Source organism: Eumetopias jubatus, unplaced genomic scaffold (assembly GCF_037043125.1).
Source record: "Eumetopias jubatus isolate StellerSeaLion01/CBP00866 unplaced genomic scaffold, mEumJub1_p1.0 scaffold_4, whole genome shotgun sequence".
Classification (NCBI taxonomy): domain Eukaryota; kingdom Metazoa; phylum Chordata; class Mammalia; order Carnivora; family Otariidae; genus Eumetopias; species Eumetopias jubatus.
In genome coordinates, this window is record NW_028274810.1 from 89,417,344 (window position 1) to 89,435,907 (window position 18,564).

An 18,564-nucleotide genomic window follows, 5' to 3' on the forward strand; every position below is an offset into this window, starting at 1 on the left:
CTCTACTTTTGATTGTCATGACTCTGTCCCAATGTATAGCAGAAAATCGTTTGACTAAATGCCACTAACAAGGGTCCCCAGCTTTCCTGTCTGCAGTGGTTAGGACCGCATTAACTACTACCCTGCCTCCTCTAAGTCAGTCAATTCTACAACTCAGGGTCTGGAATTTCCAGAAACTACCTTAAAATACTAAAATCTAGGGATTCCCTACTGTATGCAACAGAAACTGACTCTGGCTGATTAAGCAGAAAATGAAAGCGTTAAAATGACATCAAGAGCCCAAAATTAATCTGGAACCAAATCAAAATTTGGTTCCAGATTAAGCTTCCAAGAAAAATACCTAAAACCAAAACCCTGGCCTCAGGAAGAAACTGCTGCTTCTGTCACCGCCATGATGCCCTTGCGCCATCATTGGCGCTGCGGCCGGCATCTCTGCTTGAGTCCAACCACCACTGTGCCAGTAATGCTGTCCCTTCTATGTCAAGAACTCAAGTCAACTTGCAACTACCACATCTCTGAAAGCCATTCACCTCTGCCACCACCCTTGCCAGGAAAAAGGCATCCACTCCAAGCCTCCTTCCTCAGATTGCTCCCTCCTGAATCAAAGTCTCACATGACTGGGTCTCACTGGCACAGAATAGTTCACAGGCCTGAAGCCTGACCACAAAAGACACTGGGAAATACCTTTCTGGGTTCCTTGGTAAATGGGATTCATGGGGTTGGAAATTCCCCAAACAGTAAAAAGTGCTAAGAAGCCAGAAAACAGAGTGTCTAAAACAAGGTTTATGTGGGGCACTCAAGTGGAGCAATCTCACAGATGATAAACATGCATATCTGTAGTTCAGGAGAGTGAGGGAGCATAGAGATGGTGTTACAGGTTCAATTGTGTCCCCTGCCCCCCATATTCACATGTTGCTGTCCTAACCTCTAGTACCTCCTTACAAATGTGTCCTTATTTGAAGATAGGGTCTTTCCAGAGGTAATCAAGTTAAAATGAGATCATCAGGGTGGCCCTAATATAATATGACTGGTGACATTATAGAAAGGGGAAATTTCGACACAGGAAGAAGGCCATATAAAATGAAGGCAGAGATCTACAAGCCAAGGAACAACAGAGATTGCCAGCAAACCACCAGAAGCTAGGAGAGAAGGATAGAACAGATTTTTCCTCACAGCCCTCAGGAGGAACCAACCCCTTGATCTTAGACTTCGAGCTTCCAGAATATGAGACAACAAATTTCTGTTGTTTGAGCCACTCAGTCTGGTGTTTTGTTACAGCAGCCCTAGGAAACTAACAATAGATTGTGACAATGCAAGAGCATAGAGCAGGAAGGCAAGGGAGGACCAATATCTGGGGGACATAGTGAAGAGAAACCATCTCTTCCTTTGTGACAAGAGGAGGAAAAGCTGGGGGTGGATTGTCTGAGACTGGATTCCCCAGAAGCCATCTGAGATGAGGATGCCTGTGCAGGGATTTACTAGGAAGCATTCCCAGGAATAACCTGTAGGGAAGGGGGAAGAAGGAGCAGGAAGGAAAGGGCGGAGCAAGAATGCAATGACAGCAAAGGATACTGAAGGGTAACCTGACGTGGGCTCACCCCACAGGGGAGCTCTTACACCTTAGCGTTGTCCCAGTCTGAGGGTAAGTTTGCTGGAGTAGCTAGCTATGATCCCAAGCCACCCGTCAGAGGTTAAGGGCTGCCCTTTGGAAGTGGGGGTGGGGTTAAATTCCCAGCCACTTCTAGTTCTCTGCAGCAAAGGGCTGCAGGCAGCCCGAGGGCAGTCCTCAGGAGAGACAGAGGTGCTGGCTGGGCAGTGAAAGCACAGGGGGAATTGGTGTGCCGCCAGATGGTCAAAGAATCCAAGGCTACACAGATATGGATTGGGAGACCATTAAGACATCAACACATGAAAGGTTCTAGATCCCCTTCTATTCTATATAATGAAGGGCGGATTAAAGTGTAAAAGAGAAAGCTGACCAGGAAACCACAGAAAGATCACCAGGCAACACTGAAGACCCAGCTGAGAGAGATCATGACCTTGTTATAGCACCAAACACCAAGAGCAAGCAGGTGTGACAGGGTAATGAGGCAAAGAGGAACTTAGAGAACAGAGAGGCCAGATGGCGGGCAGCTGTAGTTTTAGTTTTAAACAAATTTGAAGAACGGGTCTAATGGGAACAAGTGGGTGGGAAAATGGGGAAGGGGGAGAGGGAGTTGTGTGTCTTTCCAGAGTTAAGAGTCCTGGGTGATGCAAGGCCCAGGGTGTGGCCATGGCAGTGGGTACCTCAGGTGGAGCAGAGGTGAAAGCCACTGGAATTGAGGAGGTCAAAGAACTAACAGGCCACCCTTGCCACATCGCTGGCTGCCTATGCTACCCACTCCTCCTCACCTCTCCACCCCCCGCAGAAGCCCAGGGGACCAGAGGGAGAACCTAGGACCGTGTCACAACCATGTCACAACCATGCCAGCTTCAACTGCAGCAAAGATGACACATAATTTAGAAACTTTATTATTTAACTCAAAGACTTTATTATTTAGCTTTATTATTTAGCTCACAGGAAATCAGACTCTACAAGACTGAAGACAGAAGTACATCCACAGCAATGATGGGTCCAGTTTCTTTGAAAAGTATCCCAGAGATGTTAACTGTCCTCTCAAGATTCAAGATGGCCAAGAAGCAACAGACTATCTACTTGGTTTAGCTGTTAGACTTGAGTATGGAGATAATGCTGAAAACTACAAGGACTTGGTACCGGATAATGCAAAACATATTGACGATGCAACTAAAAATGCGGAGCCATCTATCAGCCTGGATGTAAAGAACCCTGGTTTTAAGGCTGATGTGATGGTTTTGGCTAACCTTCTTCAGGAAGTCATGGTGAGGACCTGGTAATGCTTAAAGGCAATTTGCATTTTTGTCCAAGAGCTCCTGGAGGCAGGATGCACTTGCCAATGCAAATCAAACAAAAGAGGTCTTTGCCTGGTGCCTTAGTCAAGAATATCTCAGAACAGGAGATGCAGTTCTTAATGAAGTGGCTCAAATTCTGCTATTGCCACACATAAGAGGAGCTCAGAGAGCTACAGACAAAATGCATGAAGTCATAGCAGCTGCTCAGGTGATACTTGCTGATCCAAAGACAGACCAAGGACAGGGGCGGGGGGGACAGACCAAGACTGGGGAGACTTGGGGAGAGTTGGAGGATAAACATTGTAGGATTTCAGCTTCTCACCTACTTTGTACAACTGGGAACCACGTACGCTCTGGCATGTGTCTGGAAATCAAATGCCACACTTTCGAGGGAGGGATCCAGAAGATTGATGATGTTCTAGTGATTTACCATTATTGCTTTTTCTTTAATAAAGTTCAGGAAAGTGGGGAGAAGAAAAAGGAACAGGGGCGCCTGGGTGGCTCAGCTGGTTAAGTGTCTGACTCTTGATTTAGGCTCAGGTCATGATCTCAGGGTCCTGGGGTCAAGGCCCACGTCTCCCTCCCCCTCTGCTCCCCCCCCCGACTCACACTCTCTCGCGCGTGCTCTCTCTCTAAAATAAATAAATAAATCTTAAAAAGAAAGAAAAAGGAACTAACAGGGTGGATTTGGAATGGGTCATCTGCATGGACACTAAAGACTCAGAGGAAGGTCGAGAGCCAGGTGCGGAACACAGCAACACTGACCCTAATAATAATCACTAACATTTTCTGAGTGCTCACCGCGGGCCAACGCTGTGCTGAGTGCCCCCGTATATCTGTATCCCACAGAGTCTTTCTTCTCTTCCTTCGGGTCTCAGCTTAAGTGGAACCTCCCTCCCAGACTCCCTCCCCAACATAGCCCCTCCTTATTCTCTACCTCAAGCCCTTCACAGAATACACATCAGTTTATAATTATTTTAGGCTGTTTACTTTCTAGCTGAATGAGTGTTGGGTGCCAATAACCACTCTACAAGATGGTTGCTATTACTATCCCGTTGTACACCTAAGAAAATTGAAGCCCAGATACTAAGTTGCCCAAGATCACGTAGCCACATAGTGGCACCCCTGAGGCTGGGGCCCAGGAATACGTGACTCCTAAAGCCTACATTCTTAATGATACCAGCTCCAAAAAAATCCTCAGTGAGTGAGAGGAGAGCACCAGGAAGTTGGGAGAGGACGGGGCAGGGATGAGCCTATTGGGCGATACAATAGTTGTAGGAACAAGGCCTTCGTGCTAGAAATGGTTCAGAAGTAGCACTGGAAGGAAGGAGGTCTCCTAACCCACCTCCTGCCCCCAGGTGTTGCAGAAGTGGACAATGAGGACCATCCTTTTGAAAGAGCTGCAGAGAAAACTTTTAGAGGAGCAGTCAAAACCCCACAGCTTAGAGTTTAAGGACCTGCCAAGCTAGACCAAACTTCCTTTCATGATTTCCCAATACTCCATTTGGATCAACTCATATTTTATTTCCCAAATGCATCTTGAATGTTTCTCCCTCCAACTTTGAAGCCTGTCATTCCTCCCACCCCAAATACATTCCCCATCTCTTCTGCACTCCCTCCTCTGCTGCGAGCCTACCTAATTTCCAAGTCATGGCTGAGGTTCAATTCCTCCACTAGCCCTCTCCTAAAAGCACCAGCTTCAACCAGCCTCGCGATTCTTTTCTATCCTCAGAACTCCGCTAGCCTATGCCACTGACAAAGACCAACTAGCCTTCCTGGCATCCCTGCAGCACCGACTGGCATATTGCTTCCCACATATCCATTTCCTGGCTGACACCTGGCTGCGGAGGAAAGGGAAAACGAATTGACAATGCATAGCTGGCTATTAACTGGAAGCCCAAGGCACTTACTGCCCAGTATCAGCTTCCAGCAGCGTCCCATAGGCCCCACTAAGTTTCTGCCTATTTGATTCTGAATTATAATTTGAAGCAGTTTATCAGTTCTGGTCAGCAAACTTCAAAGGAGTTCAGTTGGCCTCCAGAGACACTGTTCTCAGATTAATACCAAGCTAACAACCTAGTTGGGTGTATTAGTAAACTACATAGCTTGCCAACTAACATCAAGTCAAAACCAGAAGCAAGCAAGATGCTTTCACGAGCTATTGCTCAGCAAGGATTGTTTCCCGAGAAAACTTTCAAGACACTGAAGTGCAAAGACCCAGAACTAAATAAATTTCTGCTTAGCCATCCTGAGTCTGTTCCTGACAAAATTTAGAAGAAGCAAAGCAGCTACAAATCTTCTTTCTCTATGGAAGTTTTAAGATATGGTACAGCATGATAACTCCTATCAACAAAGAAAATTATTCATAAACACAAAGGGCAATTAGTAAAGAACCTGGAGACATGATTCTTGTCCCAGTTCTGCCCTGGATGATGCCTTGTCCCTTTCCCTCTCTGGATCTGTTTCCCCACCTGAAAAATAAGGAAGTTGAATCATATAATCTCCAACGGACCTTCCAACCATAAAATCCTTTAACTGCTTTCTGCTTTCCTTATTGCAAGACATCCAATTATTCATTGAAAACCATTAATCATATGTTATCCTCAAGGCCACCACATATGAATGTTCAGGTTGTACACTGAACAAATCCAGAGGTCCACCATTCACATTATAGTCTGTGTAAACTATACCCACGTGTTGGGTGGTGCACAACCTAAACATCCGTACATCGCCACCATGATTATGCTCTTCAATCTTGTAAATACTTAATGTTTCACTTTTTATTCTCTTAATACGCATTGTTTCCCAACCTTGGGTTCCTACCAGCAGGGATAAAACTACTTTAATATCTGGTACTGAGCAAAGTACTCTCTTATGGATTAACTCTTACTTAGGGACAGGAACTGATGATACTAGCACTAATACACTCTGTTTATTGATCACCTACCATGTGCAAGACTCTTTACATGTATTGATCACCTACCATGTGCAAGACTCTTTACATGTATTGATCACCTACCATGTGCAAGACTCTTTACATGTATTGATCACCTACCATGTGCAAGACTCTTTACATGTATTACTGCATATACATATTTAATTCTTATGAAATCCTATGAAGTATAAATTATCATCTTTATCTTTGGATTAAATAAGGGAGATTAAGTAAACTGCCTAGGGTTCATAACCATAGCTAGAAAAGGGCTGGGACAAGAATGCAAATCCAGCTCTGACTCCAGAGTTCATCCTCTTTTAACTCCACTGTCCATTTCACCTGTCCTATGCTCCAGACTCCGCCTACAAACCTGATGGTCTTGTGACATCAGTGAACAAGTGCAAGTAATTAGAACATTTGGTTAACTGGGAACAGCAGTAACAGAGCATAATCACACTGGAAAGAAAGCCGGCACTCACCAAATTTCCACCCTGATGTCGCTAACTAGAGATGTATTCACCTCTCTGTGGGCCTCAGTGTTCTCCTCTGCCAAATAGGGGTGATGGCTTGGGTCCTTTTTAGATATTCAAGGACCAGCAATTCCTATAGCAACAACTATCTAATTATTTGCATTCTCTGACTTTTAAAGTTTATTAGTTTTTTGGCCCCAATTAAACTCTTGTGCCACTCTTAGGACCCCTTTAGCCACCACGGAGAATTCCTTGTGGTCCCTGCTTCTTTGGGCCTCCCTAAGAGCATTCATTCCTGTACTTCCCCCCTTGCTCTCGAGACCCCAGATCTGAGAGTTTATTCCATATAATTTGTAGCCTTTGAGACACTTGCTTATTATCATCAGCATCCTTGTTTCCTTCCGTCTCACGTCTCTAGGTTTTGGGGGATCTTCCCAATCAGTCATGCACTGCATTCCTATAGAGGGTTGACATGAGAGTTGTGGTCAAGCAGGGGTGAACTGGAAGCATGGAAACTGTTTGCTCTTCACAGAGCCTGCCTTTTGACTCAACATCACTCAACAGAACTAGAAGACATCTGAATGAGCAAACGCACAAATTTCAGATCCAGACCAGGATCTGAGGTTCCTGGTTAGGATCTGAGGTTCTGAATAGTCAAGTCACTGTGACTCTGATTAGGAGGATGGACGCAAACAGAGATCTAAATAAAATTAAAACCTGTGCATTATTTCCCAGGTATAGCTAATATTTTATGCTCCATAATACTTAGATGCAAGATATAATCCTTTCCTTGTTTTTCTTTTTTTTTAAAGATTTTATTTATTTATTCATGAGAGACAGAGAGAGAGAGAGAGAGAGAAGCAGGCCCCCAAGGAGCAGGGAGCCCGATGTGGGACTCGATCCCAGGACCCTGGGATCATGACCTGAGCCGAAGGCAGACACTTAACCATCTGAGCCACCCAGGCACCCTCCTTGTTTTTCTACACCAAATTATATCTAGCTCTGAACTCTTACCTATCTGGATGGAAAAATGTAATCGTAGTTGCAGGGAGGCCTGCATCCTTCCCAGAATTATACTTGGGTATCAGGGCATTTAGGCAATCCTGAAATTTGGGGGAAGATTCTCTGATCTTCAGTCTATCCAAGTTGACGGTAAGATGCTCATTACCCAAAACCATATGGCCCATTAAAAGGTGTCAGCCTTTTAATGGGGGTGGGGGGGGTGGGGGGGGTGGGTTAGCCTGGTGATGGGTATTAAGGAGGGCCTGTATTGAATGGAGCACTGGGTGTTATAAGCAAACAATGAATCATGGAACTCTACATCAAAAACTAATGATGTAATGTATGGTGATTAACATAACATAATAAAATAAAATTTAAAAAAAAAGATGTCAGCCCATAGCATCCACTCCCTCCATGCCCAGCCCAGCCATAGAATGGAGACCCCACTCACTCCCAAAACTCCCATGATGCTTAGGGTTTGAACCTCGGGGCTCCATGCAGCACTTACAGCAGAGTTGCTCTCCGTCCTGGAGTGCCGAAAGGTGGCTGGCCAGGCACTGGTTTCTGCCACTCTTGGGACCTCAAAAGCCACCGGGGAGAGTTCTCTGTGGTTCCTGCTTCTTTGTGGCTCCAGCCCATGCTGTCCAAGTCCTGAAAAGGGGTGTGTGGTGGGTGAAGCCTAGATCACAGTTCACACCTTAGCTGCAAGTGATGCTGGGAAAACAAGTGTCAAGCTCTATAGTATCTAAACCATGAGGTAGGCTTTGCCTCTCGCCGAGAGACAGGAAGTGGGGAATCCCCCGAACAGGGCATGGGCAGGAAATGAGAACAGCAAATGTCTACAGAGCTTCAACCCGTGGATCCTGGGAAAACCCCTGTCCTCTCTAAGCCTCTGCTCCCTCCACCAGAAATAAGGATAACAGCACCTACTTCCCAGGGCAAAAGCCCAGGAGACAAGGCAAACCTGGGGGTTCTGGCCTCACTGTCTCATGGGTATGGCAAGATTGGGGAAAAGGAGATTGGATCCCAGGAAAGGGATGAGCCAGCTGTAAGGAGCATAACTAGAGGTGATTATGTTTTTATCATCAGGGGGAGGAACTAAGACGAAATGCCCATTAAAAGTGGATATAGTCGGGTGCCTGGGTGGCTCAGTTGCTTAAGCGACTGCCTTCGGCTCAGGTCATGATCCTGGAGTCCCAGGATCGAGTCCCGCATCGGGCTCCCTGCTCGGTGGAGAGCCTGCTTCTCCCTCTCCCTCTGCCTGCCTCTCTGCCTACTTGTGCTCTCTCTCTATCTCTGTCAAATAAATAAATAAAATCTTAAAAAAAAAAAAAAGTGGATATAGTCAAGGGGTGCCTGGCTGGCTCAGTCGGTAGAATATGCAACTCTTTATCTAGGGGTTGTGAGTTCAACCCCCATGCTGGGTGTAGAGCCTACTAAAAAAAAATTAATTTTTTTAAAGAATTTTTATTTATTTGAGAGAGAGAACATGAGCAGGGAGAGGGGCAGAGGGAGAGGGAAAAGCAGACTCCCTGCTGAGCAGGGAGCCCAACTCGACTTGGGGCTCAATCCCAGGACCCGGGGATCATGACCTAGGCCGAAGGCAGATGCACACCAACTGCCACCCAGGTGCCCCCCCAAAAAAAATTTTAAATAAATAAAAGTGGGAGTGGTCCAGAAGTCATTCTTTTCCAACAGTTATCAGTGAGCAAAGAGGATTCTAGAAAGAGTCAGACTTAAAGGAAAAAGAAAGGAAAAGATGCTCTAAAGTGGGACATACTGTGCATAGGAGTCAGGACAGACAGGAAAGTTGAAAGATGGGGCAGAGGTCATCTTGCCCTAAATCAGAACCAGATAACACCTTCAACTTCTCACCAAGGACTCCAAGTCACCTGATCCTCCCACATACCAGCAGGCTGTGCGGTAACCAAGTCATGCAGCTTGAGTACAGTGAGAGTAAATCATTAAATCTCTGTGTCTTTGCTTTTCATGACTAAGGTCTCTCCGTGTGGGGGAAAAAAAAAAAACCTAATGCGATTTTTCCCCATAACTGTGTGCCTCCTCTCATGTTCCAGGCACGAACATAAATAATAATTGATTATGAAATACGGTTCCAAAAAGAATGTTAACAAACTTGTTTACTGGTTATTTTTTTTTAATCTCTCCATAGTTTAAGCCTAAAAATAACAAGAAAACTATGATTACATACAATGAGTGTATACGTGTGTGTGTATATTTAAAAAAAGTTCTGCACAATACTCTGCTGCCATATATTTATACATCATAATGAGAATATATGTAAATATATACAAACTCTATATTACATATGCATAAAAAAGACATACGTAAGTGCATGTGCATACATATACCCATACATGCATATGTACACACAAACTATACATTTTATTTTAAATCACTGAATTGTATATTTCTAATGGGCATTATTTTATAGTATGTAAATTAAACCTCAATAAAGCTGTTTTTAAAAACCACCCTGCATGAGATTTGAAAGCAAACTGCAAACTAGCTAAATATATTTGCCACAAAAACAACTGAATAGAGGCATCCTTACAATAAAAAAACCCTCAGGGGCTCCTGGGTGGCTCAGACAGTTAAGCGTCTGCCTTCGGCTCAGGTCTTGATCTCGGGGTCCTGGGATCAAGTCCCACATCAGGGTCCCCGCTCAGCGAGGAGCCTGCTTCTCCCTCTTCCTCTGCCTGCTGTTCCCCCTGCTTGTACGCTCTCTCTGTCAAATAAATAAATAAAATCCTTAAAAAAAAAAAAACCCTCAAAATACTAAGAAAAAAACCTTTACATCCCAGTGGGGAAATGGGCCAAAGAAGAAATACAAATGATCAATAAATATGAGAAAAACCATCTTCTCTAGCAATCAAATATTTTTTTAAAAGATTTATTTATTTTAGACAGAGAGAGAGAGAAAGAATGAGCACTCCGGCGCACAGTAGTGCCAAGTGTGAGTGGGGGGAGGAGCAGAAGGAAAGAATTTCAAGCAGACTCCTTGCTGAGTTGGAGCCAGATGTGAGGCCCCATATGGGGCCTGATCCCACGACTCATATCATGACCTGAGCTGAAATCACCAGTCAGATGCTTAACTGATTGAGCCACCCAGGTGTCCGTCAAATAAACATGGTTTTAAGAAGTAAAAATTTGGGGACACCTGGCTGGCTCAGTGGGAAGAGCATGCTACTCTTGATCTCAGGATTGTGAGTTCAAGCCCCACATTGGGTGTAAAGATTAAATAAGTAAATAAACTTTTTAAAATATTTTATTTATTTGAGAGAGAGAGAGAGAGAGAGCATGAGTGGCAGGGAGGGGCAGAGGGAGAGGGAGAAGCAGGCTCCCCACTCAGCAGGGAGCCTGACGTGGGGCTCAATCCCAGGACCCTGGGATCATGACCTGAGCCGAAGGCAGATGCTTAACTGACTGAGCCACCCAGGCGCCCCATTAAACTCTTTTTTTTAATGTTAAAAAAAATAAGTAAAAGTTTTAATTTATAAAAATGGCAACTCCCTTTTTAAGGTTCTATCCAGAACTGGGGAGGGTGACTGGCCCAGGCTGAGAAAATTCCTGGGGGTCTCCCAGATATCACCTCTCTTCCCAACCAAGACTGAATTAAGTTCTCCTGCTCACATTTCCGAGTCACCCTAAATTTATGTCTATTATACCTTCTCATTACTGGCTGTTACATGACTGCATCACCCAGTTAGATTTCAAAGCCCTGAGACTGTGGCTTATTCTTCAGTTTATCCCCGTGGCACAGAGTATAAACCCCACACATATTCACTGTATGTTTATTGAATGAATAAGGAGGGTGAGCTGATACAAACTTTGCAAACGGTTTTTTTTAAAAGATTTTATTTATTTATTTGAGAGAGAGAGAGAGAGAGCACATGGGGGGGGAGGGTCAGAGGGAGAAGCAGACTCCCTGCTAAGCAGGGAGACCGATGCGGGACTCGATCCCGGGACTCCAGGATCATGACCTGAGCCGAAGGCAGTCGCTTAACCAACTGAGCCACCAAGGCGCCCTGCAAAAGGTATTTTGATCAAATATATTAAGTCCTTAAATTCAAATTCTTTGACTCGCCAATTCAACACTTAGGAATGTGTCCTAACCAAAAAGTATAGAAAGTTGGATATACAGTGATGTTCATCTCGGGTTAAGTTTTAATAATGGAAATTTGGAAAAATGCAAATATCCAGCATTCAGCAATGGATTAAATTTTTTTCTATCTTTACAGTCTGTTTTTTTAATTGTGGTAAAATATACATAATATAACAATTTATCATTTTAACCATTTTAAGGTATACAATTCGGTGACATTTAGCACATTCACAATGTACAACCATCACTCTTTAGTTCCAGAATACTTTTTTAAAGATTTTATTTATTTATTTGAGAGAGAGAGAGAATGAGAGATAGAAAGCACGAGAGGGAAGATGGTCAGAGGGAGAAGCAGACTCCCTGCTGAGCAGGAAGCCCGATGCGGGACTCGATCCCGGGACTCCAGGATCATGACCTAAGCCGAAGGCAGTCGCCCAACCAACTGAGCCACCCAGGCGCCCTAGTTCCAGAATATTTTTATCACCCCAAAAAATCTTGGATCTGTTGAGTAGTCACTCCCCATTTCCCCTTCCCCATCCCCTGACAACCACTATCTCCTTTCTGTATAGATTTATCTATTCTGGATATTTCATGTAAATGGAATCATACAACATGTGGTCTTTTGTGTCTGGCTTCTTTCCCTTAGCATCATGTTTTCAAGGTTCACCAATGTTAAAGCATGGATTGGTACTACACTTCTTCTTATGGCTGAATAATATCCCACTGTATGAATATACCATTTTATTTATCCATTCATCAGCTGGTGGACATTTGGATTGTTCCCACTTTGGGGTACTGGGAATAGTGCCACTATGAACATTCATGTCCAAGTTTTTGGTTGAACACCTGTTTCCAGTGCTTTGGGGTATATACCCAGGAGTGGAATTACTGGATCATATGGTAATTCTATGTTTAATTTGTTGAGAAATTTCCATACGGTTTTCCACAGCAGCTGCACTTTTACATTCCCATCAGCCATGCACAAGGATTCCATAGATTAAAATTTTAGTCCGCAGTTTTGCAGTGCAAGACCGTCCTGGCATGAATAAAACAAAGTCCCTGCTTTTAAGAAACTGACATTTGGCCTAGGGAGTCAGGGAATAAACAAGTAAATATATATTAATCTTCTTCTGATTTTTTCAACCATTTAAAAATGTAAAACCCATTCTTGGTATGCAGATCACACAAAAACAGGCTACAAGGCCAACCTGGCCCAAGGTGCTATGGTTTTCTGACCACTGGCAGATTGCCACATCAAAGCTGACCCCTGATATGATTCCTCACAGTTGGTCACAATCGACCCTATCCGTAAGAAGAGGCGGGGTTATTGTTCCACCATGGGGGTTGGGAGGAATATGTATGGAACCCAGATGATCCAGTTAGATCCCTCTGGATATCCCTGGACAGTTGTACTGTGAAGGGGCAAGTGCTGTAACCCTGGCCTGAGAAGGGCATGGTGACCAGGGGCTCAGACCACCACTGGGTAAGCCATCAGGATTTGAAGAAGCACTAGTGAGGATGAGGGGAGAGGAGCCGGGAGAGGGTGAGTACCAGCTATGGCTACCGGGGCCCTGGTTCATCCCAACAGCCTCCCTCTTCTAAGTCTTCCCCTTAGCAAGAGACACCCCTGGGACCTATGAAGGAGCTGCTGTGCAGTAATGTACAGAGAAGAGGAGCTGCATAAGGCTTGAACTTTGGCCACTAGGGAAGTGTGCCACTCAGATTCCCATCAGGGGTGCCCCTACCCCAAAGGGTGTAGTTAGTGGGCAGTCTCAGCCACAGTGCCTTCAGGATCCACTGCAACGTTTGATCCGAGGCCATGCTCTTCCCGGGCAAACCCAACCAAAGACTGAGCACAGTGGGGATTCTAGGGCCAAGCCATTTTTCTCCAACAAAGGACTCCTCCATGGGCCATGAGTTGGTAAAACTTTCTCTGAGCTGTACTTCAGTATGAGGTTCTTCCTAGCCCTTCTCTTCCTTCCCCCTCTCCTTTCACAGGGTCAGATCTGGTCTGAAGACCTTCCCTGCCATCTCCGGCTCCCTTTCCCCTTTTTATTTCACAGGCACTAGCCCCAAGAAATCTCTTGCATTTCTCACCCCATCTTGGTATCTGCTTCCTGGAGGACATAACATATAACCCAGCAATTGCCTTTCTAGATATTTACTCACGAGAATTGAAAACATATATCCAAAAAAAGACTTGTGCACAAATGTTCATGGAAGTTTCACTCATAATGGCCCCCAAACCAGAAACAACCCAAATGTCCAGCAACAGGTGAATGGATAAACAAATTATAGTACAGCCATGTGGGTTAGTCAGGGTACTCCAGAGAAACAGAACCAATAGAACATGTGCATGTGTATTTTTCCATTCATTTGTTTATTCATTCATATAAAGAGATTTATTATAACGAATTGACTCACCTGATTGTGGAAGTTGAGAAGTTTCAAAATCTGCAGTTAGTAAACTGGAGACCTATGAGAGCCAATAGTGTAAGTTCCAATTTCAGAGCAGGAGAAGACCAATGTCCTAGCTCAATCAGACAGGCAAGCAAAATTCCCTCTTATCCAACTTTTTGTTCTATTTCAGTCTTCCATTGAGTGGATGAAAGCCTACCCACATTAGGGAGGATAATCTATTTTACTCAGTCTACCAATTCAAATGTTGGATGAGATCATCCAAAAACACTTTCACACACACATCCAGAGTAATGTTTGACCAAACATCTGGCATCCCATGGCCCAGGCAAGTTGACTATGTTTCCTTACTTTGTGTGTTTCAAACAGTGCCTGACCACAGCTCAGTGATACCCAGTGCGGAGTCTCCTTGAGATTCTCTCCCTCTCCCTCCCCCTCTGCCCCTCCCCCTGCTTGCTTGCATGCTCTCTCTCTCTCTGACAAATAAATCTTAAAAAAAAAAAAAACTATATTTACTAAAACTAATGGCCAGGGAAGATTTTTTTTTTTGAAGATTTTATTTATTTGACAGAGACAGAGAGAGAGAGGGAACACAAGCAGGGGAAGTGGGAGAGGGAGAAGCAGGCTTCCCACTGAGCAAAGACCCTGACGCGGGGCTCAATCCCAGACCCTGGGATCATGACCTGAGCCAAAGGTAGACGCTTAACGGCTGAGCCACGCAGGTGCCCCGGAAGATATTCTTTATAAAATATTTGGTGGGGAAAAAAACACATTATAAAATTGTATATACAGTATGACTCCAATTTTAACAACTACATAAATGCATAGAAATGCATAAAGGTTTAATAGTAATTAGTCCTGGGGTGCCTGGGTGGCTCAGTCATTAAGCGTCTGCCTTCGGCTCAGGTCATGATCTCAGGGTCGTGGGATCGAGCCCTGCGTCGGGCTCCCTGCTCCGTGGGAAGCCTGCTTCTCCCTCTCCCACTCCCCCTGCTGTGTTCCCTCTCTCGCTGTTTCTCTCTGTCAAATAAATAAATAAAATCTTTAAAAAAAATAGTAACTAGTCCTGAGTGGTAGGATCACAGGTGATATTTGTTTCCTTTACAGTTTTATTTCTGAAATTTTAAAAATAAACACTGGACATTGATAATAAGGAAAATGTTATTTTAAGACATTAAAATGAGGCCAAGATAGAACAAGTGATTTTACCTTAAGCAAATTCAAGGTAGCAATCTACATGCTAATAGATCATCTAAGGAATATAATAAACAAATGTGTGCATTCACAGTGACTTCACCCACACAGAAGAACCAGTGAGAGCTAGAGGTCAAAAGAACCTGAACTCAAGTAAATTGATAATGTGTATATTATGTTTGTGCTGTAAAGTTTCCAACACACAAGTAAGGAAACGTCTAAGCTAAGTCCTCCTCAGTCCAGGGAACTTGGCCTGTTGCCTACTCATTAGTGAAAAGCCTTATAGGAAACATCAGGCACGTCTTATTAAATAAATTTAAAAAGCATGCTCCTAATTGTTTGCCCATGGAGACAGAGACCCAGTGCTGAGTACTGTCTGCAACAATTGCCTGAATTAAACGGTTGTACCAGTAAAATTAATCTTGAAATATGGCTCAAGGTTTTGGTTCTGCTTATGGAGACAGGCTCAGAATTCCAAGGTTTTAACACACAGAATTTGCACCAGTGAGTCTCCCTCTAGCAAGTAGCACAACTCACTCAGGCATGATGTCTGTGCTATGGTGCATAAATTTAAAAAAAGCTGTTTCAGGATCAAGGAAATTCATAGTTGTATATTTTACATTTTGGTCTTACTTGTGTGGTTCTGAGAATACTATCCAAGGCAAGTCGTTTTCTGACATAAATGCCAATGAAACATAATTTCTTCAAGAAGAGATGCAGTACCACAATGGAATATTATGCAGCCATCAAAAGGAATGAGATCTTGCCATTTGCAACGACGTGGATGGAACTGGAGGGTGTTATGCTGAGTGAAATAAGTCAATCAGAGAAAGACATGTATCATATGACCTCACTGATATGAGGAATTCTTAATCTCAGGAAACAAACTGAGGGTTGCCGGAGTGGTGGGGGGGTGGGAGGGATGGGGTGGCTGGGCGATAGAAATTGGGGAGGGTATGTGCTATGGTGAGCGCTGTGAATTGTGCAAGACTGTTGAATCACAGATCTGTACCTCTGAAACAAATAATGCAATATGTTAAGAAAAAAAAAGAAGATAGCAGAAGGGGAAGAATGAAGGGGAGTAAATCGGAGGGGGAGACAAATCATGAGAGATGATGGAGTCTGAAAAACAAACTGAGTGTTCTAGAGGGGAAGGGAAGGGGGGATGGGTTAGCCTGGTGATGGGTATTAAAGAGGGCACGTTCTGCGTGGAGCACTATGTGTTATGCACAAACAATGAATCATGGAACACTACATCAAAAACTAATGATGTAATGTATGGTGATTAACATAATAAAAAATTTAAAAAAAAAGAAGAGGTGCAGTAGCAACAGACCATTTTCAGAGATTAACATTTGGCCTTGGGAAAAATTACCAGCCCTGGTATATGCGCTCAGAGTGAAATGTGGCGCTCTTAACCACACCAGGCAGCACTTTGATGAGGGAGTGTTGTACTTCCACAGTTCCTCGGTGTAGCTTTCTTCTCCCCCACCTGCAGCACATCCGTAGTTTGGTCAACTGCCCAACGCAAGCTCCAGCTGGCCAAAAGATGTTTGCTGTTTCTATTTTTCCCAATATCATCTTTTTCAAGGCTCTGGGATCCTCAAGCACAAAAGATCAAAGGGGCATTTGGTATGTGAAGCAGAAAGCAATTCCAGTTAGTAAATATTTGTGCCTCCCTTGTTCCTATTATTTCTCAATCATTATGAGTAATAACAGTAATTGCTAACATCTAGAACAGACTTCATGGGCATGCCACCTATGCGGGTTACACGGGGCACCACACTCCAAACAACCCTGCACTTGGCTTAGTGCTCTGCTACTGCCATCTTCATAATTTTTGAAATTTTTCATTTTGCACTGGGCCCCGGAGATTATGTAGCCAATCCTATTAACATTTAGAGGGCAGACTCTGTTTATAAACCTTTACACATACTAAACTGAGTGGCTGGAGTACCACCTATGTAAATTTCCTTCATCTCTTAAGGTAATCACAGAAGGCTGTTTTCCAGGTACTAAAAAATGTCTAACTCAAGAGGGGGCAGTGCTCAGCAAGACCTTCCTACACAACCTACACAACCTTCTGTTTAAAAAAAAAAAATTTAACTTTTACACTACTGTCTTATATCACTAATCTGCAATTACTTCAGTTGTTATTTGCTTATTTTCTATGAAAACCTAAGTTCCATGTTTTTCATCACTGAATTTCCAGCATCTAGCACAATGTCTGACACATAATGGGTAATTAATGTTTTAATAAATAGTGTCCAAAGCTGCTTGGAAAACATAAATATAGAAAAATAATAGCTCTGTCATCACCACCCATGTCAAGTCATGTAATTGCTTTGGATGCTGATTGATGCAAAAATACTGCTTTTATGGCCTTTTGTAAAATAAAAGCTCATTTAATAAAACAGTACTTGAGCCCCTGCTACCTGCTTGGCATTGTGCTACATGCCAGAGACATTTTAATAGGTGATCCCTCATCTCCAAAAGTTGAATCTGATAGAGCAGGGAATGATTCTTAATCTGTGGTCTGGTAAGGGTCCCTAGGACCCTTTCAAGGGGTCAAAATTACGGTAAACATGATTTGCCTTTTTCATGATTTGCCTTTTTCATGCGCTGTCTCTCACAAATAGAGTGGAGCTTCCCAGAGGCTACATGATGTGTGATGGACAGTGGAATGTGTGTTTGTGTGTTATTACGACCTAAAACTTTCTTCATTTTAAATTCTGGTTCAGCAAATATTAACAGCTATAACCCACGTAAGCAGAACTCTGTGGCGTCTTCCATAATTTGTAAGAGAATTAAAGGGTTCTGAGACCCAAAAGTTGGACCGTTAGCAACAAAGAATACCTGTGGATGACTATGGAGACTAAGATGTGAGGTCTGGGTTCCAATCAAAAGGTTGAGAGCGGCCTTTAATCAGGAGGAAATAGGATGGACTGGTGGAGAAAATGACCAAGAAGGGTGTGAGCACGGGCAGCCCCGACACGGGTCCTCAGGGAGTGCTCCCACGACGTGCAGAAAGCCCTGGGGAGGCTGGCCCACCCTTCTGCAAGGACACATGCCTTCCTCCCTTTCACACCCAATAAGAGAGAGGATGTAAATTCTTCCCTTGCTAGTCAGCGATCTAACAAAAGCCAGGGCATAAGTTGCACGAGACAGGAAGCCGTACGGCGGTCTCTCAGATTTCTAATGTTTAAAACTCTGGTTAGCAATAACTGTAAATTTTGGCGTAGGGGTTAAAACGTCTGTTTCCTGTCTTGGAGGGGGAGGTAGGGGAAAACCGGCGCAAGGCACAAAAGGGCGGGAAAATAAAGCACTAAAGAAAGAAAGAGCGGGCTTGGGGGAGGGGGAAGAGGCCGCGCAAGAAGCCAATGAACGAGACCGAGGCTGCGGCACGTAGCCCAGCCGCCCGCCTGCGCAGGCGCACGCCCGGTGATCTCGCGGGAAAGAACCGTTGCCGGTCCCGGCGTTGAGCCCAGGTAGGAGGGGGTGGAGGCGGGAGT

The 18,564-nt window shown here is 44.1% G+C and overlaps 1 pseudogene; it reads left to right on the forward strand.

The window, feature by feature from the left end:
* The first annotated feature begins 391 nt into the window (after positions 1-391).
* On the forward strand, positions 392-4,379 carry LOC114217057 (tRNA-splicing ligase complex subunit RTRAF-like; annotated as a pseudogene).
* The last annotated feature ends 14,185 nt before the right edge of the window (positions 4,380-18,564 follow it).